Consider the following 25,996-nt stretch of genomic DNA (forward strand, 5'->3'; position numbering starts at 1 on the left):
GACGGTATTCGAACATGCTGAAAGAGGTGTAAAGAAAATTTCTGCTTGGCTAGAAGACAATCTCTTGAGTTTAAATATTAACAAAACTCATTATATTAATTTTGTAAAACTGATACTACAAAACTTAGTAATAATCTTACGCTGAAAATACATATCTACTGATGCAATAGATATTTACTAAATCCAATGTTATGTAACTGTCTACATCTGTTAAAAAGTGATAAGATCATATACCTTGGAATAATATTAGATTATAAGTTAACTTGGGAATTACAAATATCTAATCTTTCAAATAGAATAAGGAAATTAATATATGTGTTTAAGAACTTGAGAGACAATGTACACGAAAAACTCATGATGCGTATATACAAGGCACTTGCAGAAAGTTTAATTATGTATTGTATCTGTTCGTGGGGCGGAGCTTCAAAAACATACCTCTTAGAAGCTGAAAGAGCACAAAGAGCACCACTTAAAGTCATTAAAAGCCTACCATACAGATTCTTGACATCAGAATTATACAAGAAATGTTATTTACTGTAAGAAAGTTATACATCTTACAATCCTTGCGTAGAAATCACCCTAACACAATACCTACGCATATAGATAACAACAAAAGGATTACAAGATTACCACTGCCACCTTGTAGAACTCAGTTTGCCAAAAGACATTTCGATTACAATACCCCAAAAACTATTTAACATTATAAAGATAAAATTAAAATTAAAGAATTAGAATCCCGTGATTTAAAAAAGATATTAACTAATTGGCTTAAAACACAAGACTATGAAAATATTGAAAATTTATCCGTACCAATAAAATAATAGGTCAAACTCACTCCAAATCACAGCAAAATGCAGACACATATTTACATACTCTTATGCACACACATACACATACATACACGCACACATATCCACACACACATACACACACACACACACACACACACACACACACACACACACAATCACAATTAAACACACATTAATGAAAAACATTTTTTTTCCATACTTTAATAATTGTCAACCTTTTTGTTTTCAAATTTTGTATTTATAATTTTTGTTTTATTATAGTGTTGTTGTCATCTTTGTATACAGACTAGTTCCATTTATGTTTTCGGTATCTGAACGCAAAGTCTGATTATGATTTCCCCAAACATTAGTTTATTTAACAATAAGCCACTGAAGAAGCCACTAAAGAAGACACAAGAAGACACTGTAGCCTGTAACACAACTTTTTTAAGCTAGCACGGGTTGCAGGGCTTCTAGATAATGTAAACTACATAATTTGAGTACGACATAATAGGCTTCATTAAATATGATACACTCTGAAACCAGAAACGAAACCTATTATACGTTCTTGTATCTGGGACAAGTTTGAATCCGAGTTCGAATAAAATTATGATGACTATCATCCACTTTATAGCAGGTACTAGACAGCCACAGTATGAATTGAGATAATATTAAAGGGTTTCAAAACGGAGGACTGTCGATCGATCATTAGAATTTATTTGTTTTAGACGGTGACAAGACGCGGAGCGTGTAGTGGTGAACAAGTTTTAGCTTTTATCTGGAAGTTGTATCAAACCATTCGTCATGCTGTCACTGGTACAGGGCACAAAGAAATAATCAAAGTAACCGCACGATAACAGTGATAGGCTTATGATGGCCTATTCGGTCTACTGATGGGTCAATGCAAATCCATTCCAATATTCGAATTATAAATGGGATAGTATTCTCTTTTTTATTCGATCGCTAATGGTTATTTTAGGCGCGTAGGTATAGTGGCCATTTTTGAGATATAACTAACTTCATACTCAATTAATGTATTATGAGTCATGAATTTCCTGACCTTATGAAGCATAGTTATACCTGTTTAAGTCCGGTTATCATATAGATCCAACAAATTACAGGCCAATTTCTATTATACCTGTCTGTATTAAACTATTTGAAAAAGTGAATCTCGGCCAGCTTTTAAATCATTTCACAAGAAATAAACTTTTACATAATAAGCAGTTTGGTTTCACTAGAGGATGCTCTACAACTGATGAGGTGTTGAACTTTTTACTTCGATCGTCAATGCTTAGGAGGAGTACCGTGAAGTTTTAGGTGTATTCTGTGATTTTTCCAAGGCATTTGATTGTGTTCATCATGACACATTAATCAGGAAACTCAGCCACAGTGGCATTAAAAATACCGCACTAAAAATTCTAAGTTCTTATCTTAGTGATAGACGTCAGAGGGTTGAAGCAAATGGTGATAAGTCGCCTGGGACTCATATACAGTTACGGATCCTACAAGGCTCAATTCTTCGTCCATTCATATTTTTAATATACATTAACGACCTACCATAATTAGTAGAGAATAAGCATGAGATTGTATTGTCCGCTTATGATACTTCATTACTATTTAAATTGCGTGGACAAGAAACAAACTTTGACAATGTAAACAATGCTCTCTCTGAATTGGTGCACTAGTTTAGCGTGAACAACTTACTTCTTAATAGTAAAAAAACTAATTGGATTAAATTTTCTGCTCCAAATGTAAAACAAATTGATATGCAACCAAACCTCAATGGTGATAAATTAAACTTAGCTAACTCAACCGTTTTTCTTGGAATCAGTGCGACTCCATATCTGTAAATTGACGGATAGACTGAGTTCTGCATCATACGCGGTTAAGAGAATACGGTTATTAACGGATGTCGATACAGCAAGATTATTTTATTTCAGCTACTTCCATAGTATAATATAGTATAGAATTTTGCTATGAAGCATTGCGGCGGATAATAATGTCATTTTTATTCTGCAGAAAAGGGCTATCGGTTATATTTATAAAATGGGATGTAAATAATCTCTGATAGAGAAGTCTAAAGAGATCAACATCCTAACCTTTGCATCGCAGTATATTTATAAAAATATAAGGTACATACTTATCAATAGACATCTATTTGTTAGTCATAGTGATCGACATGCCTTAAACGATGTAACACTCAGGAACGACCACAAATTAATATTTCCTAAATGCCGGCTCAGGTAAAAAAGTAGTTCCTTTATAGCAATGTCTATCATAATATATATATATATATATATATATATATATATATATATATAATAAGATTCTGGCTGCACTTCAATATTTTTACTGAATTTTTAAAAAAATATCAAGCGAACTCAAAGCTTGAGCATGCTATGTCTATGACCCACTCTGTAAATAGATACAGTTACAAATATTGTGAGCAGGACGATTGGCTGTCTTGTGTTTGTCCTGATCATTTCATGGTCTTACTGTTGCGTTTTTGTCTTTTATATGAGTTTTTTTCCTCCAGCTTTTATTTCTCTCGGCCTACACATACTTTATCTTGTTTATTGTAATATTTAATAAAGGCGAGGATAAAATAGGAAGGTAATGTCTACCGAGACATTAGAAATTTTGAGTTAATTAATATTTTGACTAAGTTAAGTTTGTAAATTTTTATTTTGTTTTTTAATATTTTTGCTACCTCAACTTTGTTTTATTATTCTTTAGTTTTTTTTTGTAAATCATTTTATTTTGACTTTCCTTAAATTTACCTTATGGGGAAATAAATGTTTTCATCAAAATCAGTTTTCAAAGTGTTTTCATTTCATTTCATTTCAGAATGTCAAGATATAATTGTGTTTGCTAACAAACGAAAAAAACCGACTTCAATTACATCGACAAGTAATACAACGTATGTAGACGAAAAAAATGAATAATGCAGACGTTAGTTTTTCTTTTTCTAATTTCACTCGTTTTTTTATTTTATTTAAGTAGCTAGTTCTTATTTTTTATTATTATGTCGGTAATATCGAAAAATATTATTCATATTTTATCATTATTATTTTTTTATTTTTGATTTTTTTATATTTATTTATATTTTTTATTACTGTCGGTTAAAAAATATTATTCATATTTTACAAATATGTAATTCGAATTTAAATATGATTTTCAAAAAAAAAACGATTTACTAAAAATACCGAGCTAAGCTCGGTCACCCAGGTACTGGAAATAAAAACAGAACAATACTTACCAGATTTTTGCCTCGAATTCAAGTACAATAAGTAATTGTTATAATTAATAAACATTAATTATAATTTTAATTATTTTTCCTTTCACCATCTCCATTTTTCTTCCTCGACGCCATTTTCGAGACTTTCATAGCGTTTTTTTTCATTTTCTTTTTTTTTTTGAGAAAAATGGCGGTCGCACAATGAAATATTTTATACAGCGTACAATTTTAAAATTAATCTACTAGTAAATAAGTATTAGATGGTTTACTCTTATTTTTTATTAAAACACTATCGCTTCGGCCTGTAATATCCTATTACTGGGCATAGGCCTCTTTCTCCATGCAGGAGAAGGATCAGAGCTTAATCCAACACGCTGCTCCAATGCGGGTCGGCGGATATATTCCCTACTACGCTATCAGGTGTACATGATAACAACCGGGACCGACGGCTTAACGTGCTCTCCGAGGCACGGTGAGGAGACCCACAAGGACTGCACAAACACCCAGACCACGGCAAACACCTGTATGGCTAATACAAATGTTTGTCATGTGCGAGGATCGAACCCGCAACCGCCAACGCAACAGATACAATCCATGGCTGTAACCGTTGCGACAACGCGGCGCGGTATTAATACACTAACAAAATTATTTTTTATGTGTTTTAAACACACTATACAACATGTTATAATATGTAAAATTGTATTCCTGAAATTATCAGTGATAAGTATAGTACTTTATTATGATAGTTAGCTTGATGTTGCCTATAAATGCCTTCCTGTGTATTAGGTAGATACCTAGGTAGCTAGGAACTACCTAGCTTTTTAATAGTTTTGTTTTTAACCGACTTTCAAAAAAGGAGGAGGTTCTCAATTCGACTGTTTTTTTTTTTTTTTTTTTTTTTTTATGTATGTTACATCAGAACTTTTGACTGGGTGGAGCGATTTCGACAAATTTTCTTTTAATCGAAAGGTGGTGTGTGCCAATTGGTCCCATTTAAATTTATTTGAGATCTAACAACTACTTTTCGAGCTATATCTAATAATGCGTTTTTACTTGACGCTTTTTTCGTCGACCTACGTTGTATTATACCGCATAACTTTCTACTGGATGTACTGATTTTGATAATTCTTTTTTTGTTGGAAAGAAGATATCCCTAGTTTAGTACCATGATAAAGAAACCAGGATCTGATGATGGGATCCCAGAGAAATCGAGGGAACTTCTTGAAAATCCGCAATAACTTTTTATTAGGTGTACCGATTTTAATGATTTTTAATTTAATCGAAAGCCGATGTTTATCATGTGGTCACATTTAAATTTCATCGAGATCTGATAACTACTTTTTGAGTAATCTTTGATAATGCGTTGTTACTTGACTATTTTTTCGTCGATCTTCGTTGTATTACTCGTCGATGTAATTGAAGTCGGTTTTTTTTTCGTTTGCGAGCAAACACAATTATTGATGTACTTTTTATCGTATTTTTGGGTTTCTTGATTTTTGTGTCAATCTGTCATCAATCTGTGCATAATCTTTAATAGATAATATTTGATAGACAATAATAATAAAATATATTATAATTATTTTTAATTGTTACAAACATTACAATTTATTTTAAGCAACGTTAACTTATACTAAGTCTATTAGTAAACCTGCTCAAAATGCTTGCTCAAAATCTGGAGCAACCTGACTCGGGAAATATTTCAGAGACGATCATAGCTGGTTTAAAATAATATCGTGTTTCAGTCCTCACAAAGTAGCCAGAGATCCTAAAGATCCACGGCACTGATAGTAGAACAGCGTCGAAAGCACACTTGTGATGCGCCTGATCTTGTAGGCATTCATAGGCTGCGGTAGCCGCTTACCATCATATTATGCATCGCTTGGTTACGGACGCTGTAGTAGTATAAAAAAATAGTGAACTTACTTTTTTCATTAACTTTATTTCAGCTTATACACGTAAAGTATCTTTTAAAGCACAAAAAGAGGTTTTAATGAAATACTATTGGGTAAACTTGCGAGTGAAATATATTTTATAGTCGTTGATACACACATAAATATTACACAATCCAACGCAACAACTAACAAGTTATCGTGTGGAAAAAGTGGTTAAATTTTAATATCAAGTACAACTGATCCATTCATTTTCTTTTTATAAAAATACTAGCTGCTGCTCGCGAAGTCGTCTGGGTGAACGCTATACAGCACCAAAAATACCTACGATTATACCTTTTAAAATAACATTCATTTACCCGCTTCTTCTTTACATTTCATATCTACAGAAAAATCTCATAGATGACGCTGCTTTAAAATTGTCTTGTCTACTTATATTCATTTAATTATGTTTATCGGCTTAGTTACTTATATTGCGTGATTTTTATAGTGTGAAGCTAGCTTATATAGCATGGTTATTAACATTATCGTGGTGCAAAATTCAAGAATTTTCTTTCCACAAATGTGGCCTTTTTCGTCGAATTTGTGTCTCTTTAACGCCGGATAATGCTCAAATAATATTCCTTATTTACCGTTCGACCTTCCGGCAAGAATTCCCAGTGCAAAACACCGCGATAGTCAAAGAAAACACTCAACATGACTTTGACTTTTGAACGAGTTTGGTGTGGTTTTTTCGGTTTCGGTTCAGTTGGAAGTCGCCACTTTGAAGCTTGCTGACTAGTTTGCATGTCAAACTTGTAAACCAACGTATCGTCACCAGTAACAATGCGTTTCATGAATGTTGGGCCGGAATTGACTCGTTCTAGGATGTCCTCGGCGACTCTCATACCATTGGGTTTTTTGAGAAAATTCGGGGCTTTTGGGACTAGCCGAGTGACAACATGTTTCATACCCAAATGATCAGTTAAAATGGTACGGGTCAACTCGTGAGATACAGAAAGTTTAGCGGCTATCTCTCTCAAAGTTGAATGAGGATTTTCAGTCACTGTTTCCTTAACTTTTGCGATGATAACTTCAGTTGCAGACGTTGATGACCAGAGCAAATCTTCCATCAAATCTCGACAGCTTTTGAACGCTTTGTACCACTCATAAGTACGAGTTTTTGATAAAGTCGATTCATAGTAAGCCTTCTGTAACATTTTCATTAACTCCAAACACGAAATTCCCTTGGCGATAAAAATTAAAACAAACTCTTTGTTCGATGTTTTTGTCCATTCTGAAATTTGCAATACACACATGTGATTTAACTAAAAACAGCACTGTATTTAATATAAATAACAGATGCAATTCAAACTCTGCGCCAAAAGGGAGTACAGTTATGCCAATCTAACAAAAACAAAAAAAAAATTGAATTTGGAACTATAAACTAATAATCCATTCCCGATACTTTTTTGACTGAATGTCGAACTCACTAACTATGAAATTGAGGAAAAAATACTAAAATATATAGCTTTCCTCGGTAAATAGACTATCAAACACAAAAATAACTTTTCAGCTTTATAATATTAGTATAGACTAGCGACCCGCCCCAGCTTCGCACGGGTGCAATGCTGATAGTAAATATACTACAGAATGTCTTTATTTATAGTGTGAAGCAAGCTTATATAGCGTGGTTATTGACGTAATAATAACAACATTCAAATATGCGTCGTTAGATTACACGTTGTTACAGAATGCGTTGAGGAAATAAAGGTTCACTGCTCATTCCCGGTAGGTGATAGCATGATAATATGTAGCCTATATGTTGACCCGACTTCTTAATAATATTCGTGCCAAATTTGAAGTAAATCCATGCGGTTCATTTTGAGTTTATACCGGACATACATACAGACAAACAGACAAAAATTCTAAAAACTATATTTTTGGCTTCGGTATCGATGGTAGGTCACACCCCAAGTATTCTTTGAAAAAAATATTCAATGTACAGTTTTGACTTTTCTACCATTTTATTATATGTACCTATAGATTATATAATAAACAACTAATCGATCTAGCTCTTATCAAGTCTGTATAAAAGCAAAATTTATTTACTTAAATTAAATTTATCATAAAAACTGACAAAAAATATTCCTTACGTGTACGATAAAAGTAAAGAAATTACATCAAAAGGGTGTAAATGTAAATTTGCACATCTTTTATAAACATAAAAAACTTTCTATAAATGCTATCTGTCGATGTTTGCTTTCGCGTACATAAAAGTTAAAAATGCAATTAAAACTTCAATTATTACGAATTTCACTATATGTGCTTTTTTGGATACTTTAAATTAGTTTAACTTTTAAGTAGTTCTTTATAAGCGCTATATTATATTTTATATATAGGTTGTCTGGAAGAAATCGCTCTTTTAGCGATAAGACTGCTTTGTACATCTTCATCTAATTGTACTACTTTTGTTTGTATCTTTTAATGGTGTGCAATAAAAAATATTATTATTATTATTATTATTATTTCACTGAATGTCACTCCGCCCGCCCAATACATAATAGATACATATATTATAATAACTACTTATATAATTATATAGTAAATTTACTTATACTTACATATATAAATATAAGCGGATGGAGGAATACGCCCCGGCAGGGAGATCAAACGGCCGGGGGTTTGGGCTGTAGGCTGAGAAACCGGCGGACAATCCTAGCCGAGTCAAGTAACACCGCCTTCTGCATCCTGGCTGCGAGCGAACTGTCCCGGAACCCAGTTGCCTCAGATGGTGAGCGAGGCTAACCGGGATCAAACCATTGGCAGATATTACGATAGGGATTATTTCAGCAGACCCCACACCCTACATGTCGACAATCTCGTGCGCCAGATCCAGATATTTACGTTTTTTCTGTCTCGGCTTTCACGAGGTTCTCGTCATGCGGGACGGTGATGTCCACTAAAAATACCCTCGACCGTGCCCTGTCCATGTTATTATTATTATTATTATTATTATTATTATTATTATTACTGTCATATTATAATTGCACATTTAGAAACTAAGTATAATACAAAATAATTAATTATTACAGATATAAAAAAACAAGTAATATAAACTATACATTACATGCCCATTACACTTAATTATAAAAACGTGGTTAACACTCAGTTACTTTTAAGAATATTTTATGGTAAAGGCATTACGGTTTGGAATGAATGTTATCGTGTTTCGTGTCCAGCAAAGTGGAACAGGTATTTGCACGTCAGATTTTATCGAAGGCAAGTTTTGCATACCGCAGGCCATGTCTATAAAGTACAATACATTACGAGCAATCAGTGGCTCCCGTGTTACGTGTATATACAGTTTTAATAATTATTCGATTAATGCTAAAAACCTGTATTCAGCAAACGGCAATAACTCCGGAATAAATAAATATTAAGCCTTATTTACAACTTTTCCTTCGTTGTTTGACTACATACCTTCAAAATTCAATACAAGTACATAAAACCAGTCAAATGCAAGTTATTTCTCAAAATCCAATCAATGTCTTGTATAATTTGTTATAGAGGGATTCTTTTATTATTATTTAAAATTAACATCATAACATCCACGGGCTCTAAAATGCCCATGCCCTTTACTAAGCATGGTGCATTATAATTACGGCTATCCTACAAGCGATTTATTACTAAAACTACAGATCGTCAGTCCTGTGACTACCTAGTAAAGCTAGGACTTGGTCCGTCGCTGATGGAATTTTTCTTTTACAGTACCTTAATTTTATTTGTATTTCTTTTTAGTAATAACGACATTATTATAATTTACTTAGTATCTTTTATTTATGGTAAAAATAAATACTTCTACTAAAATAATAATAATTTTTTTCGGAGATTTTTCAGCTTTCTTTTTGGATCTTGAGAAAAACGTGTTGCTTTTCTTGCATTGGGAAAGATAGTTATATACGTTTTATTTAAGAATTAATAAATACGTCTTAAACTTAACATTTTAGAAAGGAAATATGGGTTTATTCCATGAAATCAATATTTTCCGAATCTCACCAAAATTTTAGTTACGTTGCATTATGCATAATATATTAAGTTATGTATGTATATGTATAGTTGTATTTAAGTTCAAGTGTGTGAGTGTTCAACTTTTGTGCACACCATTAAAAGATACAAACAAAAGTAGTACAGTTAGTGGAAGATGTACAAAAGCGGTCTTATCGCTAAAAGAGCGATTTCTTACAGACAACCTTTGGGTATAGGACAGGCCCTTGAAAAGCGGTTAGGAAGTACATCCAAAGGTGAAAAGACAATCACTGCGAATTTAGCGACAAATAGTGAGCTTTGAGATACTTTTACGAAGCATACGAGTGATTGAGCTTGTCTTATAGAGAGAGGAAGGGAATTCCAGAGCTTAACAGTTGCTACGGTTGGCGTAGAACGAAGAAGTGTGCTGTGGAATCTTAACCAGACTTGAGTTAGATCGAAGAGACCGATCATGGGTGTCGCTAAGAAACGCAAAGCGTTTTTTGAGGTAATGAGGTGTGTCAAGATGGAATAATACACTATATACTCGTAACAACGAGAGGATATGAGTATTCCTGCGAAGACGGATTGGGAGCCACTTGAGTTGCTTACGCAAGTTAGAGACATGGTAATACGGTGCTAAATTTCCTTGACAGTAGTAAGCTTGTAATTGGGTCAAACACAAAAACGTTAAAAAAGTGTTCAGGCTACATAAACTATAGATATTAATTATTTTATCGTGCAGGCATTTTTTAAATTCAAGGCAAAACTTTGAACGATTTGATTTCTAAAGTTTTTCAGATCTAATAACTAAAATATTAATTTAAGGATCTCTTTAGAGCGAAAATGTCCCCTTCTGTGGACTGTTCGGATAAGACGTCCTTCAGTTTGACAGTGATTTAAAAATATTTAAGGATCGATTAGTATCTTATTTGAATTAAAGAAACATTTGGAAACTAAGCAATAATTTAAATATGTGTTCTTTAAAAAATCATCGTTCCTAAATTACGAATAAAAACATATAAACATTTGTTCTGATATTTATAGTCTTCTTCTGTAGACACGTAAAATAGACAATGTTTTAAAAATTTGGAACCCATCCGATATTTATTTTTTTATCGTATTGGCATTGCTGTCTTCTCCAGTATTCATTTCTTCGTAACTCTGATAAACGATTTTGGTATCGATGAAGAATATTTATTTAAGGAGTTACACAGGATTTTGGTCATGTTTGGTGAGTCTTTCCTGTACTGCGTGTATGTTAGTAAGTAGACTCTTTAAAAATAAACTAGACCTAAGCTTCTATGCATATTAAGTAACTGATTGCAAAATCTAAATTGTTTTTATTCTAACTTCAATATGTAACACGCCATCTTTAATATATTTACAATTTTCTTTCCTGTAGACATATTTCCTGTAGATAAATTTTGCACATTTTAAGCGATGGTCCCTTAACTCCGCAACAAGTCTATGTTTTTTTTAACTTGCTACATTATTAAGTAAAGAGTTTTGCGTTACAACTATTAATTGGCATTTTACTAAGCGAGGTCATGGAAAAGGTGCACCTGATGGTGTTGGTAGGTGTATTAAGCGCATTTGTGACAGTCGTGTTGCAAAGAGAAATGACGTATCGAATTTAGATGATTTGATGGCATGTTTAAGTTTAAATTGTAGAGGTATAGAAACTTATAACATCGAAGAGTCGAAGTTTCCTGAAATCGATTAGGTTTTGTATGAGATTGCTTACACGTCCTTTTAAAGGCACGCTCGAAATACATCAAACTTTGTGCAGCAGAACTCAAATATTATCCGTGCTAGATGACTAAGTTGTTTAAACTGCACAGCCCATGAAGAATTCCGCCGAAGAATCCAGTTCGCATTACGAACTAGGATAAATTTAAATACAGTTTAAAGTCCCAAATTCCCTTACTAATTCTGTGTTATCTGAGTCTCATTTGGCCAATTTTTCGCCTGTTTCTTCTCAAGCAGGACCCTGAATCATCACGATAGTCCTGCTGGAGCTCACTCTATTCAGTATTCTGGTAGCCCAGGAACTAGTGAAGCTACTACTGATTCAATAACACCCGGTTACTTTGAAAGATTAACACCTGATAACTTAATTCAAAACTTAAATTTACCAAGCCAAAGACCCCTAAATAGAGTACGTCGCTTCGTTTCAGAGACTTCCAATTCTTCCGTAGAAATAAAACCAAAGAAACGACGATAAAATATATATTTTTTTCTTTAATTTTTACCGGAATTTGTCCTTTGTGATGACATGACATGTGATGATTATTCATTATTTTCTAATATATACCAATTTTATAATATTATTTTCTTTACTATGGGCAATGACTTTATTTTGAACATTTGTTTTCAAGCGCACGATTACATTATTATTATGAAACGTTTATTTTTAGAAAATGAGATTTTTCTGTATAATTTCGACAGGAAAGGACAGGTCCCTTCTGTGGTTAACTTTTGATTATTTTTTAATATCTAAAATACACGTATTATCAAATGTTAACTATTTAGTGATGATAGCGAATATTGTTTTGAGCACATTTAATTAGACTTTTCAAATGAATCGTAATAATGTAAGTGCTTAAATAAGGTTTATGTTATCGACTGTAGACAAGTAAGTCTTTTCTGTGGACAGATAAAAATAAAACTGTGATTCTTAGCGAAAGTGTGTAAGACTGATCTGTATCCATATTATTAACAATGATCAAAGAGTACAATGTAACTAAGGGCTGATTTTCAAAACGAAATTCGATGTTTTAATTTTAGGAAATTATGGATTACGCAATTTGTGTTTGACCCAATTACAATTAGGTATATGATTGTAATAACTTGTAATATAACTAAGTTATTAATAAAAGTAGTCGATTTATCGATTATATTAACGTCGACTATGTACTCGTATATGTAAGGACTTGAATGTGGAGTTAAAAATCTTAATTATAACTAATCTGATTATTTAGTTTTTAAATTTAGTTAGCTAGAGAAAATGCATGAGTACTGAAGTTTTTTTCTTATACGAGAATCTACTCAAACTATTTTTAACATGTAGTGGCGCTATTACACTATTACTTATTTACTATGTTGATAGCTTAATAAATTTGCAAAGAACTGCAGCAGTAAATTTGTAACTTTTTAGAATTAATAAATTAAAAAATAAAATAAAAACCGATTTCAAAAAAAATGTTACTAAATCTACTGCTAATAAGTTTAGTTAATATTTAGTCTGGCTCTACGTGCATCAAGCAGGACCTACAGGATAGATATGTTTACATACAGGATATGTTTTTTAGGTCATGATGTAACAGATTCAATTGCCATACGTGAAGATCGTATTAGTACTTTTAGAATTTACAGAAATAAACTTATCCTAGGTAAGTACTGTCAGATTTTAAATTTCAAGAGGTATGGCGTAAATTGCTTCTCTTTCAACTTTTTCAAAAACTTATAGTATATACTTAAAATCTTTAGCAGTTCGTAAAACATAAGGTAATATACTTTTACTACATTTACAAATGATTTATGACGGTCGTTAGATTAATACCAATGCATACCTACGATACTCATTCATTGCCGCCAAGCGACATAAGATCTCATCCGAAAACATCGTTATCTCCGTTCCCACTCAAATCATGGAACTATAAAATTTCGATGGTCCACGAACGAGGCATCACGATAACCATAAATTCGAGCCGAAACGGATGGGACAAATTTTTATAATGGGCCTCCCCCATTCGGTCTCTGCGCCGCGTTAATGACAGACTAACAGTTTGTTTTAACATCATTATAGGAACGTATCGGGCATTCCATCACAGGTACCTGCGCTCAGCGTATAGGTTACACATATGTACACATGGTAGGTACACATGTCGGAACAATGTGGTGGATTGATACAACAATATATATTCCTGATCTCATTGACTATACGCTAATAAACTAAAGAAAGTATTCACATGACCACAACCTTATGGGTATTTTGTTTGACTAAACTTTTAGCACCTAAAATTATACAATATTTATTAGTTATTATATCAGACTTTTTAGGTTAGGAATTTTTACAAAATAATATTAATGTTAAATATGAATCATTTTAAGTTTATGTTTGAGGTTGTTGAAGGAGTATAGGTGGAAAGGGTCTGCCCAGTAATATATCGGAGAGACAGCGACACGCATTCACAATTACCTTATCTCGCTTTAGCTTGGCTCCTGACATCAAGCGACAAATATTTGTGAACCTCGGAATTTATTGCGATTTGCTAAAGGATTTTTTTTGCACGCCTTTAAGAAGGCTTGCATTCCAGAAAACTGTTAACTAAGTAGCCTATTGAATATGAAGGCTGATAGTCTTAAATTTTTTACTTTCAACTCATTTTCATACATTATTTTTGATTTACGTAAAAGGTTTCATGAACTATTTTGATAATTTTTACGTTTCTAAAATAATAAATCAATTTTCGATGATTACAGAATAATTCTTAATTAAATTATTTATTTTTTTATACTTACTTTTTTACACGCTTCAGCCTGTAATATCCCACAGCTTGGCATATGTCTCTTTCTGATATAGGAGAAGTATCAGAGCTTAATCTACCACGCTGCTTCAATGCGGGTTGGCGAATATATTCCCTACCATAGTAGGGACTTGTACGAGATTAGTAGTTCTCTCAAACAACTTAAAAATAACAAGATACCGGGTGATGACGGAAACACAATTGAGCTTTTGAGAGCGGGCGGTATGCCAGTACTCAAGGTCCTCCAAAGACTCTTCAATTCCGTCATCCTCGAGGGCAAAACGCCAACGGCATGGATTAGAAGCAAGGTGGTGCTGTTCTTCAAAAAGTGTGATAAAACCATACTAAAAAACTATAGGCCCATCTCGCTTCTAATCCACGAACCGTCTCGCACGCAGGTTTGACGACTTCCAGCCTCCCGAACAAGCCGGGTCGGCGTAAAGGCTTTACACCATATACCACATACACTCGCTGCTGCAGGTTATACAGAAGACCGAGGAGCATAACTTGCCATTATGCTTAGTGTTTGTGGACTATGAGAAGGCCTTTGATTCGATCGAGACGTGGGCTGTGTTGCAAGCTCTTCAGAGGTCTCAAGTGGACTGCAGGTACTTTGAGGTGCTGAGGTACTTATACTCTAACGCCACAATGTTGGTCCGATTACAGGACCAGAACTCGAAGCTAATATCACTTCAGCGAGGCGTGAGGCGAGAGGATGTTATTTCCCCGAAGCTGTTTACCGCCGCGTTAGAGGACGCTTTCAAGCTTCTGGACTGGAAATGATTCGGCATCCACATCACTGGCGAGCACCTTACCCTCCTCCGTTTTGCCGATGATGTAGTATTATGGCTAAGACCTTGGAAGACTTGAGTGCAATGCTCGAGCATCTCAACAGTGTTTCCCAAAGAATGGGTCTTAAGCTGAACATGGAAAAGACGAAAAATGTTCTCGAAGCTATTGACCATTACATATACCTAGGACAGTCAATACAGCTAGGTAAGTCCAACTTCGAGAGCGAGATCTCTCGCCGAACCTAACTCGAATGGGCAGCGTTCGGGAAACTACGGAAAATCTTTGCGTTCAATATCTCGCAGTGACTGAATACGAAAGTCTTCAACCAGTGTGTTGCTAGTGATGACATATGGATCCGAAACGTAGTCGCTAAATATGGGCATCATAAAATCGCTCAGCGGGCGATGGAAAGGGCAATGCTCGGTATTTCCCTAATTGATTCAAAAATGAGGATATCCGTAGGTGAACCAAGGTAACCGACATTGCTCGAAGGATCGCACAGCTGAAGTGGCAATGGGCAGGGCACATAGCTCGAAGAACAGATGGCCGATTGGGGGGGGGGGGGGGGGAGGTTCTCGAGTGGCGACAGCGTACCGGGCGCCGCAGACAGTTGGCAGGCCCCCCACGAGGTGGACTGACGAGCTGGTCAGGATTGAGAGAAGACGCTGGATACGTGCTGCTCAGGACCGATCGTCGTGGATAAAAGTAGGGGGGCTTATGCCTAGCAGTGATGATGATGTGATCAGTAACGATCGTTATCAGGTGTACATGTTAACAACCGGAACTGACGGCTTAACGTGCCCTCTGAGGCACGGTGGGGAGACCCACAAACACTAGAGAAGAAATAACAGATCTAGAGCGGAAATAAATATTTGTATGAACACAAATAAAAGTAGACTACGAGCGGGAATCGAACCCGTTACCGTCAGTATTTAGATGCCGCTGACCCAGCACACGCACCATTACACCAGGGCGTTTGTCTTTTTTGCACACCAACACAAAATTTAAAAAAAAAAACAATTAAACAAGTAAACAAAAATAATAAAGTTAACATTAGTTGCAACAGGCGTTGTTATCGCTAAATCAGCGATTTCTTCCGGGCAACCTATCTGCACAATAATATGCAAACTATCCTGGTTTCGTATATTAAAAAGCGTAAAATGACAAAAATAGGTCCTTTGAAAGTTTTTTGCCTCTTTTCCTTAGAAGAGGCAAAAAACTTTTTCGATCGTAAATTACTCTCTAATTTTTTGCATTATGAGTCGTGCAATATTTAGTTTAAATTAATTGAATAATGTTTATCACAATTTTTGATGATGTGCAATAATTTTACTGGTTGTTTTTCAGGTTTTTTTTTTAATTATCTTTGAGCTAGTGAAACTTATAAATTGTATTTTTATGAATGATAAATTCAGTCAATCTAATAAATGGAACTTGGAGACGTGCACTTTTGGATTTTCCCATTTTTTTTATTGATTACAGAGATCTTATGTCTGCTGAGTATACCTATTAGCAATTCTGTGTACTGTTTACACATATAGTTAAGCATTTGTTCTACACCCAATGACTACTCGCATTATGTATTTTCGACATTCTTTATTACGTAAATATTATTAAATTATAAGCATACTAAAAAATAATCAGAAATATTTTTTTTTTTTTTAAGAAATAAATCTTTATTTATACAAAATATTATACATATTTACAATTCAAAACTTAAGAACTAAATATTTACAGATAGTTTTGGTATAAATCATGTCCGCGTGGAATTGTGCCAAGAATGCTGGCAGCATTTCCCCGTTGAATCGCTATGCCGATTCTTTGGGCAAAAAAATGCACCAGCCCTCTTGTCACCAGTGGAGGCAATAAGGCGAGGTGTTATCTCATTTAAAAAATGTTTAGCACTGCTACTCCAAGGTCCAAGTGTTTCGACTGCAAACGGCACAAAGATGTAATTTGGAATTAGTGACGAATATTTGTGCCGTTTAGTCGTTTCAGCTTTTTCCGCTGCGGCTCCCGCTTTTAAGGCTGTTTCCCTGACATGAGACGGAGCAAGTGTGTCAACGCAGGTTGCGTCCCACAAAAGCGCCCGTCCCCTTTCCCAGGGAACCAACGTCAATCCATCAGGTCTCTTGCCATCATTGCGACTAATTCCATTTGGCTCGATAAGAGCAGGAACGTCGATGGTGGCAAGAGCTCTTTTTATGGTATCGTTTAGGGAACCGTGGCGGGAAAATCTACCTGAACTCTTGTTACAGGAAAGGCCGTGTAGTCCGAAAGAATCGACCTCTTTTCCGCACGGACATCTGTGTTCAAAGCACAATGGAGCTCCCAACCGGAGACCGAGAGCAATTCTAAAACTTTCATTGTCTAAAAGTGTCCCAAGATTTTTTGACGGCATTGCGTGTAACCAGTGACCTGACTCTTTATTTGACACAGCTAGAAGCCTGGCACGGTTTTTGTCACTTGTAAGATTTTGCGTCAAACTTATATGAGTATTGTGAACTATTGGTATATCCCAAAGTTTTTGTTTTGTAACGTCCTTCGGGATATCGCCATTAGGACACATTAACTTCCAGTTTTCTATTGCGTCTGTAGCATCTGTAATTTGGACTGAATTAGATTTTAAGATGTCAGAACATAAACCCTTGATACTATGCACAAAAGCAAGAAACGCAGGAAGAGCGACACTCGAAATTTTTCTCACGCCGATGCCACCATCTCTAATTGATAAAGTAGCTTGGGTCCATGAATTTTCATCAAAAGATAAATTTAGAATTTTTTCTAATGAATTTTTTAAAGTGGCATCAAGTTTTTCGGTCATTCCAGGAAATTTCCAAATTGGGCTTGCGCGTAAAATATACATTAATTTTGGGACAAATAGACAATATTTTAATATAGTGTAGGCAATATGAGAATTTAGAGTGCCCAATTTGTCAGTGTTTTCAACAAATATTTTAATTTTACTATCCAAAATTGGCTGTATGCCTTCATCAAAAAGTGGTGCACCTAGAAGACAAAGTGTACTTCTTTGATGTATTTTTAAATAAGGAGCAATTTTATTAAATAATTCCGTTTCCAAATTAATTTTGGAAAGTGATAGAAGATCTGTGAAAAAAATTTCACATTTTGAAAAATTTAATTTGAGACCAATTTTATCAAACTCGTTTTTAATTTTGATTAAGTCTTCAACGACATCGTCCACTTTACCTCCTATGGTTCCATCATCTAGGTACCATATTATGTTCAATTTTGATTTTAAATTTAAGATACATTTGTGGATACCTAGACTAAAAAGAGCTGGACCTAGCTGCTGGCTCTCCTTGCTGAACGTCGACATTAGAAAAAATTGTATTCTCGCCAAAAAGTAGGTTAGATGGTGAACTGCAACATTGCCAAACATAAGGATAAATTTCAGGAAGATGTAATAAAAATATAAATACAATTTTAATTTATAAGTGTGATTACATATGTGTATAAACACATATCTACCGTCGTCGGTTCCCAAGGCACAACAGCCGGCACATATTGTTACTTTTTGTAATAAGGAAAATATATATACTAATAATAAAAAAAATACACCCAGACATATCCAAACAGTAACAACAGTTCTGGTATAGTGGTGGGTGTACCATGTACGCGTCTAAACACCCGATTCCCTCTCGGGATACAAATATTTCTTTTGGTTTGGATGTCTGTCCTTGTGGATCTCCCCATCGTGTGTCGGACAGCACGTTAAGCTGTCATCCCGGTTGTCATTACATACACCTAATAGCGATCGTTACTCATAGTAGGGAATATATCCGCCAACCCACAATGAAGCTGCGTTGTGGAGTAAGCTTCCTTCTCCTCACTTCAGCCTATCGCAATCCACTGCTGGACATAAGCTTTCACAAGTTCGGGCTAAAAATGGCGTGAACTCATGTGTGTTGCCCATAGTCACCACGCTGGGCAGGCGAGTTGGTGACCGCAGAGCTGGCTTTGTCGCAGCGAAGACGCTGCTGCCCGTCTTCGGCCTATGTATTTCAAAGCCAGCAGTTGGATGGTTATCCCGCCATCGGTCGGCATTTTTAGTTCCAATGTGGTAGTGGAACTGTGTTATCCATTCGTCGCCTCTAACGACACCCACCGGAAGAGGAAGGGTGGCTTTATTCTTTACTGCCGTAACCACACAGCAGAATCCTTCTCCTGCATGAAGAAAAAGGCCTATGTACAGCAGCGTGATGTTACAGGCTGAATATATCAATCAACTTAGACTTGGAGCTGGGTCACGCTACTGGGTCACTGCAAATTATTCCATGCTATTTAGATTATAAAAACACATCAATTATCACAAGATATATACAAAAAATTAAAAAATATTTTACCTGCATTTGCAATTGCTCTCAAACAATAAAACGCGTATTATTATTTATTATTTATAATATATACAAATCGAATAAATCTCGTTTATTTTTATTCAACAAAATAAGATTTCGGTATAAAAGAAAATACCATACCAGTTCCATTCCTACCGCAACTCATTACGACCATAAAATAAAAGAATCAAGTGTAAGGCAAAACCGCATGCCCACCGTGACTCGATCAAAGGTGACTTTTAATTGATTTTAGGCGAACGAGCTCTCGGGCGACAGTAAAGAAATTGACATTTCAATGGCAAAAAAGGAAAGGAGTAGCAACGACGAGAGTGGTCGTACGGCAATGATTTAGCGCGTCTTCGGCGCAGGCACTAAGCCCGGGTTCCCATGGGAAAACGTCCGCAAATATTGACACTACAGCAACATGTTTATATGCACTTAATGCATCGCTCACATTTTTTTACAATTTATTTGTTTTACGCGAGCGAGGCAGACGGAACGTCGGCCTCTTGTTTGTGTTCTTTTTTGTTGTAATTCTATTTAGCAGGTAATATCTTACCTCCGTTATGGAATGATAAACTTAAAACCGCACTTCATTTCGTTGTTTTAATATTGAAATATAAACCTTTGTGTGTTTATTTAGTTTTAATTTTAAATAATATAAATATATCAAATAAAAAAAGTGTAAATTAGATAATTTATTTTTAAGTTTTTTTTTACAAACTAACAAAATGTGATGAATAACAGAGGCCTGTTTTACCAGTGGCTTTAATTGATATATTTTTCTTTTTCGCTAACACACTGAACTTTATCTTTCAAATATTTGTATTCGCTACCATTGAATCTAAAAGTCATAGTTTATTAATTGAGCTGATATATATTAGGTAATTTCATGTCCTGCTAATAAATTCTGTGAGTAACTTTTGTTCAAGACAAACTTTATCGACAACCGATAAAGCAATCAAAAATACTGTTCATATTTTTTATTAAAGATAGTTTCATACTTTTACCCAGAAGTAAAGATAAACAAGGGTTAAAAATCGTGTAGGAGTTAAAATATTGTAATAATAAAATATTTAAGATTTTTAAAATGCTAGCGAAAGTCTTTAAACAATAATTAATTTTTTTTTAACAAATAAAGTAAATACTTAAGTTAATTCCAACCATAAATATAATTGGCTCTTGTACAAAACCTTGCTTACGTATAAATTGAGTCTATTTACAAAAAGGTCCTTAAACATAGTAGATAGCTAAGTAAAATATAGCGTTACAAGTAGTTGGGGCTACATTTGTAGTTCGACTAGACTACTCGCACAGCTCACTCTCGAACTGGTTACGTAGAACTGTCATTACGGATACAGTCTTCTCTTAGGTTTACTCCGGCCACGGTTCAGCATGTAATATCCCACTGCTGGGCATAGGCTTCTTTCTTCATATTGGAGATGGATCGGAGCTTAATCCACCACCATGCGCCATTGAGGGTTGGTGGATATATTCGCACTACGAGTATCGATCGTTATCGGGTGTATATAACAACAACCGGGACCGACTGCTTAACGTGATCTCTAAGTTACGGTGGGGATACCCACAAAAAAACACATCCAAACCGGAAGGAAATATTTGTACAAATAAAAATATCCATCCCGAGGGGGAATTGGACCCGAAAAATGTCGGTTGTTAGGCGCCTAGATGAAACACGCACCACTACACCATAGGCTTGTTACGCCGGCAATTTTAAGGTAATTTCAGTAATACGAACTAATCCTATAATTAGTTCTTCTGATATATTTTTAACCAGTGCCTAACGTAGCCTAAGAATTAAGATTGATGCTTATAATTTTCAAAAATGATTAACTTTCTTCAAAATTTTACTTTTTATATCATCTCTTATGGACAAAAATTCAACAAACGTAATTGAAATATATATTATATCATTTTAGTTGTTACCCCAAAAATAAATTTTAGTAGCTTTTAAAATTGTGGAATTGCTTTTACAAAATCTCAACCCTTACTTCACCCCTTTAAGGGATAAATTTCAAGCTAACTAAAATCCTATATACATATACGCTATGGTTAAGATGTTTGCCTCCCTTTTTAGAAAAATACCTCATAATTACTCCACTTAAGTTATATATCATTTTATAGATAATCGCTTGCCTTACCGGCATCAACAACTAACAAATTTATTATTGCTTTTATTTTGTGAATTAATTAATTATTAAAATTATATAATTATGACGGCTTTAATTTTGAAACAATAACGTCAACACGATTGACGGTCGGTAAATGATTTGTTCAATTTCAAATCAAGTCACGTATAAATACTTTTTTTGTAATTTTGTAAGGTGATAATTATTATACTTATTAAATGCGAATTATTCGCACGGGTATAACTAGTACCATAATAAGAAATTAAATAGTATTTATGTATTTGTAATAAAAGCCTAAGTAAAAATTTCCATGTTTCAAACTCCAGATGTGATAGATTTCCACAATAACCTAATACAAGATATGACAATCACCCCCCTTAAGTAGAATTTTCACAAAATTTGAACCAGTTATTTACTTAGTTAGTATGTTACATATTAATATACTTTAAAACAATGATATCAACAATGCATTATATATAAAATAAATTAATAATTCATTTTCAGATTTTATTTCCAGTAATTTGAAACACATATAAAACCCAATCGTGTTAACAATGCTGACAAGAAATGAGCCAAATTAAAATACTTAATGTATAAATCTTATATGTGGCCATGTTTTTATTATAGATTTATTATGTGTATAGATTAAAGCAGCCTACCGCGGTGTTAGGGACGGCAATTTGCGGTTAGAATAATGGGTCAAAATTATGAGTTGTCCTTGGAGTGTCCATATGGGAATGTGCAACTTATTGTGTCACGTCCCCTCTAATTATTTATGTCGATGTGGATGCACAAATTATAGCCTTTCGATGCCGACTCAAGTTAAAATGAATAAAACTTTTATACCTTCTGATCCAATTACTTATATATTTTGTTTTGTTCTAATATTTAAATTCGATTCAGACTCACCATGACGTATAGAGTGTCTACATAAGAATAAGAATGCCGAATATACTGGTTTTTCGGCTAAGTAGGTACTAATTACCAAATGCTTTTTAAGGATGTTTTATTATTATTAATGTTCAGTAGCTTTTACGTCTTAAATCAATATGTGTTAAAATATGACTGAAGATGATCCTACTTGTAATAAGGTATACTACAATGTATATATAATAAGGTATATATTGAAGAGAAAAAGCAATAAAAAATATATACAAGTTCTAAAACAAAAACGTAATAAATAAATAAAACAAGATCTCGAATAGATCTCAAATGTATTACACATACCTACGCAAATAAATACTAAAGTTTTATATTTACCTACCTAACAAATTACGTTGAACTTAAGACATCAAAATCAATTATTATTCTCAAATCGGACTTATTTCTCGAGTTATTTATCATTATAATCTTGATCATAAAATGAAAAAGACGCTGAATAACTTATTTAAAACGTTTCCACGGGAGTATGGACTTTGTAAAGAGGGCATGAAAGATATTTGTTCTCTGCTAACGATCGATATGATGCTTGGAGCTATTTCGATTTGGGATACATGAATGCATGCAAAGGATTTTGACTGTTTACGACTTCGTGGGTGGTTGTGGGCGTGGCGTCACCTGGTCTGTTCTTACTTAAGGATACCGTGTATACCCGTTTCGTTTCTCGGCCGCTCCCACAGGACCTTCTTGTTAAGGTATTTTTTGTTCCTCTCGTCTTGCTTTAAGAGATGGTCAGACGGGCAAATATTTACTCACGATTTTCGAAATCTTATTATCATACTACCAGCTTTGAGAATGATTCCTTATACGAATTATCGTGTTGTCTTATTTTTACATTACTGTTAAATTGACGAATAAAATTTTATGTAAAATATATACGATAGTAGTAATTTCATTCAAATATATTAATTAATACATAAAAGGTAACATAGTCGGCCTCGGTATGAATTTGGACAAAACGAAAGTTATGTTTAACAACCAGATCATACCGAGACCGGTATCGGTCGATGGTACCCTTCTCGAAGTTATTCAGGATGTTTACCTAGGCCATACCATCCAACTGAGTCGCAACAGCTTCAAGAAGGAGGTCGATAGGAGGATTTCGTTGAGCTGGGCGGCGTTTGGCAGGCTTTCGTCGAGTCTTCACTTCGAAGATTCCGCAATGCTTGAAGACAAAAGTCTTCGAGCAACACGTCCTGCCTGTGTTAGCATACGGAACCGAGACATGGACACGTCAAAACACAGTGTGGGACGTCCTCCGACCCGCTGGACCGACGATCTATGTAAGATTTCCGATGTAGGTTGGATGAGGATTGTGGAAGGCCTATGTCCAGCAGTAGACTGCATTAGGCTGAACTGACTGACTGACTGACTAACTGACTGACATAAAAGGAAACATTTTTGTTTAAGTTAATAGATACAACCCTTCGTTACTAAAATAAGAGATTTTAACAGGTATGATCCATATCGTAATACATGTTGTAGATAGGTTACTACTACTGAAATATAAAAAATTGGTTTTAGACCTTTAATTACTTAGTAAATTGATTAAACTATTTTATTTTATAGAACCAGATACTTTTTCCGTGTACCTATCTACTGACATATATTTATAATAAAACTGCAACGGGACCAATTCTGGATCTTTTTAAACTAAATTTTGAAGGTCACCTCTGCTCTTGGGTAAATACACTCTGAAGTTCAAATGTTATTTTTTTTCCTGTCTGACTGTCTGTCTGTCTATCTGTCTGTTGTTGTCTGAGACGCACACCTCACCTAAAACACTGGAGAGTTAAATTGAGAGAATAGTTCGAAATGATTAGATAACGCATTTTCTGATTTCATTCATTTTTTTTTTTTTATTATAAAGAAGATATTTTAAAAATTTACCTGTACATCTCAAAATCTTCAGATTGTTAGTTCACAATATAACTTTTGATGTAGGTCCAAAATAAATTGAAAAACAGAATGTGCAGATATCTTCAACTATTTGCTTTATTTTAACAAAGTCGCCGATACCTATAGTAAAAATTTATGCACGCCAATTCAAAAAATTTCTCGCAAACCTATCGACACTGAAGATAAAAATGTAATATGTAATATAAATAAATAAATAAAATAATAAATAGTAAATATCTGGCTGAGTGTCTGAATATCTGTCTATTTAACCGACTTCCAAAAAAGGAGGAGGTTCTCAATTCGACTGTATTTTTTTTTTTTTTTTTTTTTTTTTTTTTTTTTTTTATGTATGTTACATCAGAACTTTTGCCCGTGTGGACCGATTTCGACAAATTTTGTTTTAATCGAAAGGTGGTGTGTGCCAATTGGTCCCATTTAAATTTATTTGAGATCTAACAACTACTTTTCGAGTTATATCTAATAATGTGTTTTTACTTGACGCTTTTTTCGTCGACCTACGTTGTATTATACCGCATAACTTTCTACTGGATGTACCGATTTTGATAATTCTTTTTTTGTTGGAAAGGGGATATCCCTAGTTTGGTACCGTGATAAGGAAACTAGGATCTGATGATGGGATCCCAGAGGAATCGAGGGAAACTCTTGAAAATTCGCAATAACTTTTTACTGGGTGTATCGATTTTGATAATTTTTACTTTAATCGAAAGCTGATGTTTATCATGTGGTCACATATAAATTTTATCGAGATCTGATAACTACTTTTTGATTAATCTTTGATAACGCGTATTTACTTGACATTATTTTCGTCACCTTACGTTGTATTATACCTCATAACTTTTTACTGGGTGCACCGATTTTGACGTTTCTTATATAAATTAAAAGCTACTATTCGTCACGTGGTCCCATCCAAATTTAATTGAGATTTGATTAGTAATTTGTGAGTTATATCTAATATTGCGTATTTACTTGACGGTTTTTTCGTCACCCTACATTGTATTATACGTTATATCTTTTTACTGGGTGCACTGATTTTGATCTTTTTTGTATAAATCAAAAGCTAATACTTGCCATGTCGTCCGTTTTAAACATGATTGAGATATAATGAGCAATTTTTGAATAATCTTTGATGACACGTATTTACATGACGATGTTAAGACGACTGTGGTCATGTTCAATATTTTGCCACAACGCCATCTATCAAAATTTAATGAAATTACTTCGTTGACTATCGATCAAATTACAATATTCCACTAGAGTAGAGAGTAGCAGTTTATTCGTTATAAATATATTTGTGCTTTTAATTTTTGAGTTATCGCTAATACTGGGTATTTACTTGGCTATTTTACGTGCCGGCCCCGGAATGAAAAAATTGAACAGTA

General features: G+C 34.3%; 1 pseudogene; it reads left to right on the plus strand.

The window, feature by feature from the left end:
* Positions 1-14,532: 14,532 nt before the first annotated feature.
* On the plus strand, positions 14,533-15,953 carry LOC123655850 (annotated as a pseudogene).
* The last annotated feature ends 10,043 nt before the right edge of the window (positions 15,954-25,996 follow it).

This window comes from Melitaea cinxia, chromosome 8 (assembly GCF_905220565.1).
Source record: "Melitaea cinxia chromosome 8, ilMelCinx1.1, whole genome shotgun sequence".
Taxonomy (NCBI): domain Eukaryota; kingdom Metazoa; phylum Arthropoda; class Insecta; order Lepidoptera; family Nymphalidae; genus Melitaea; species Melitaea cinxia.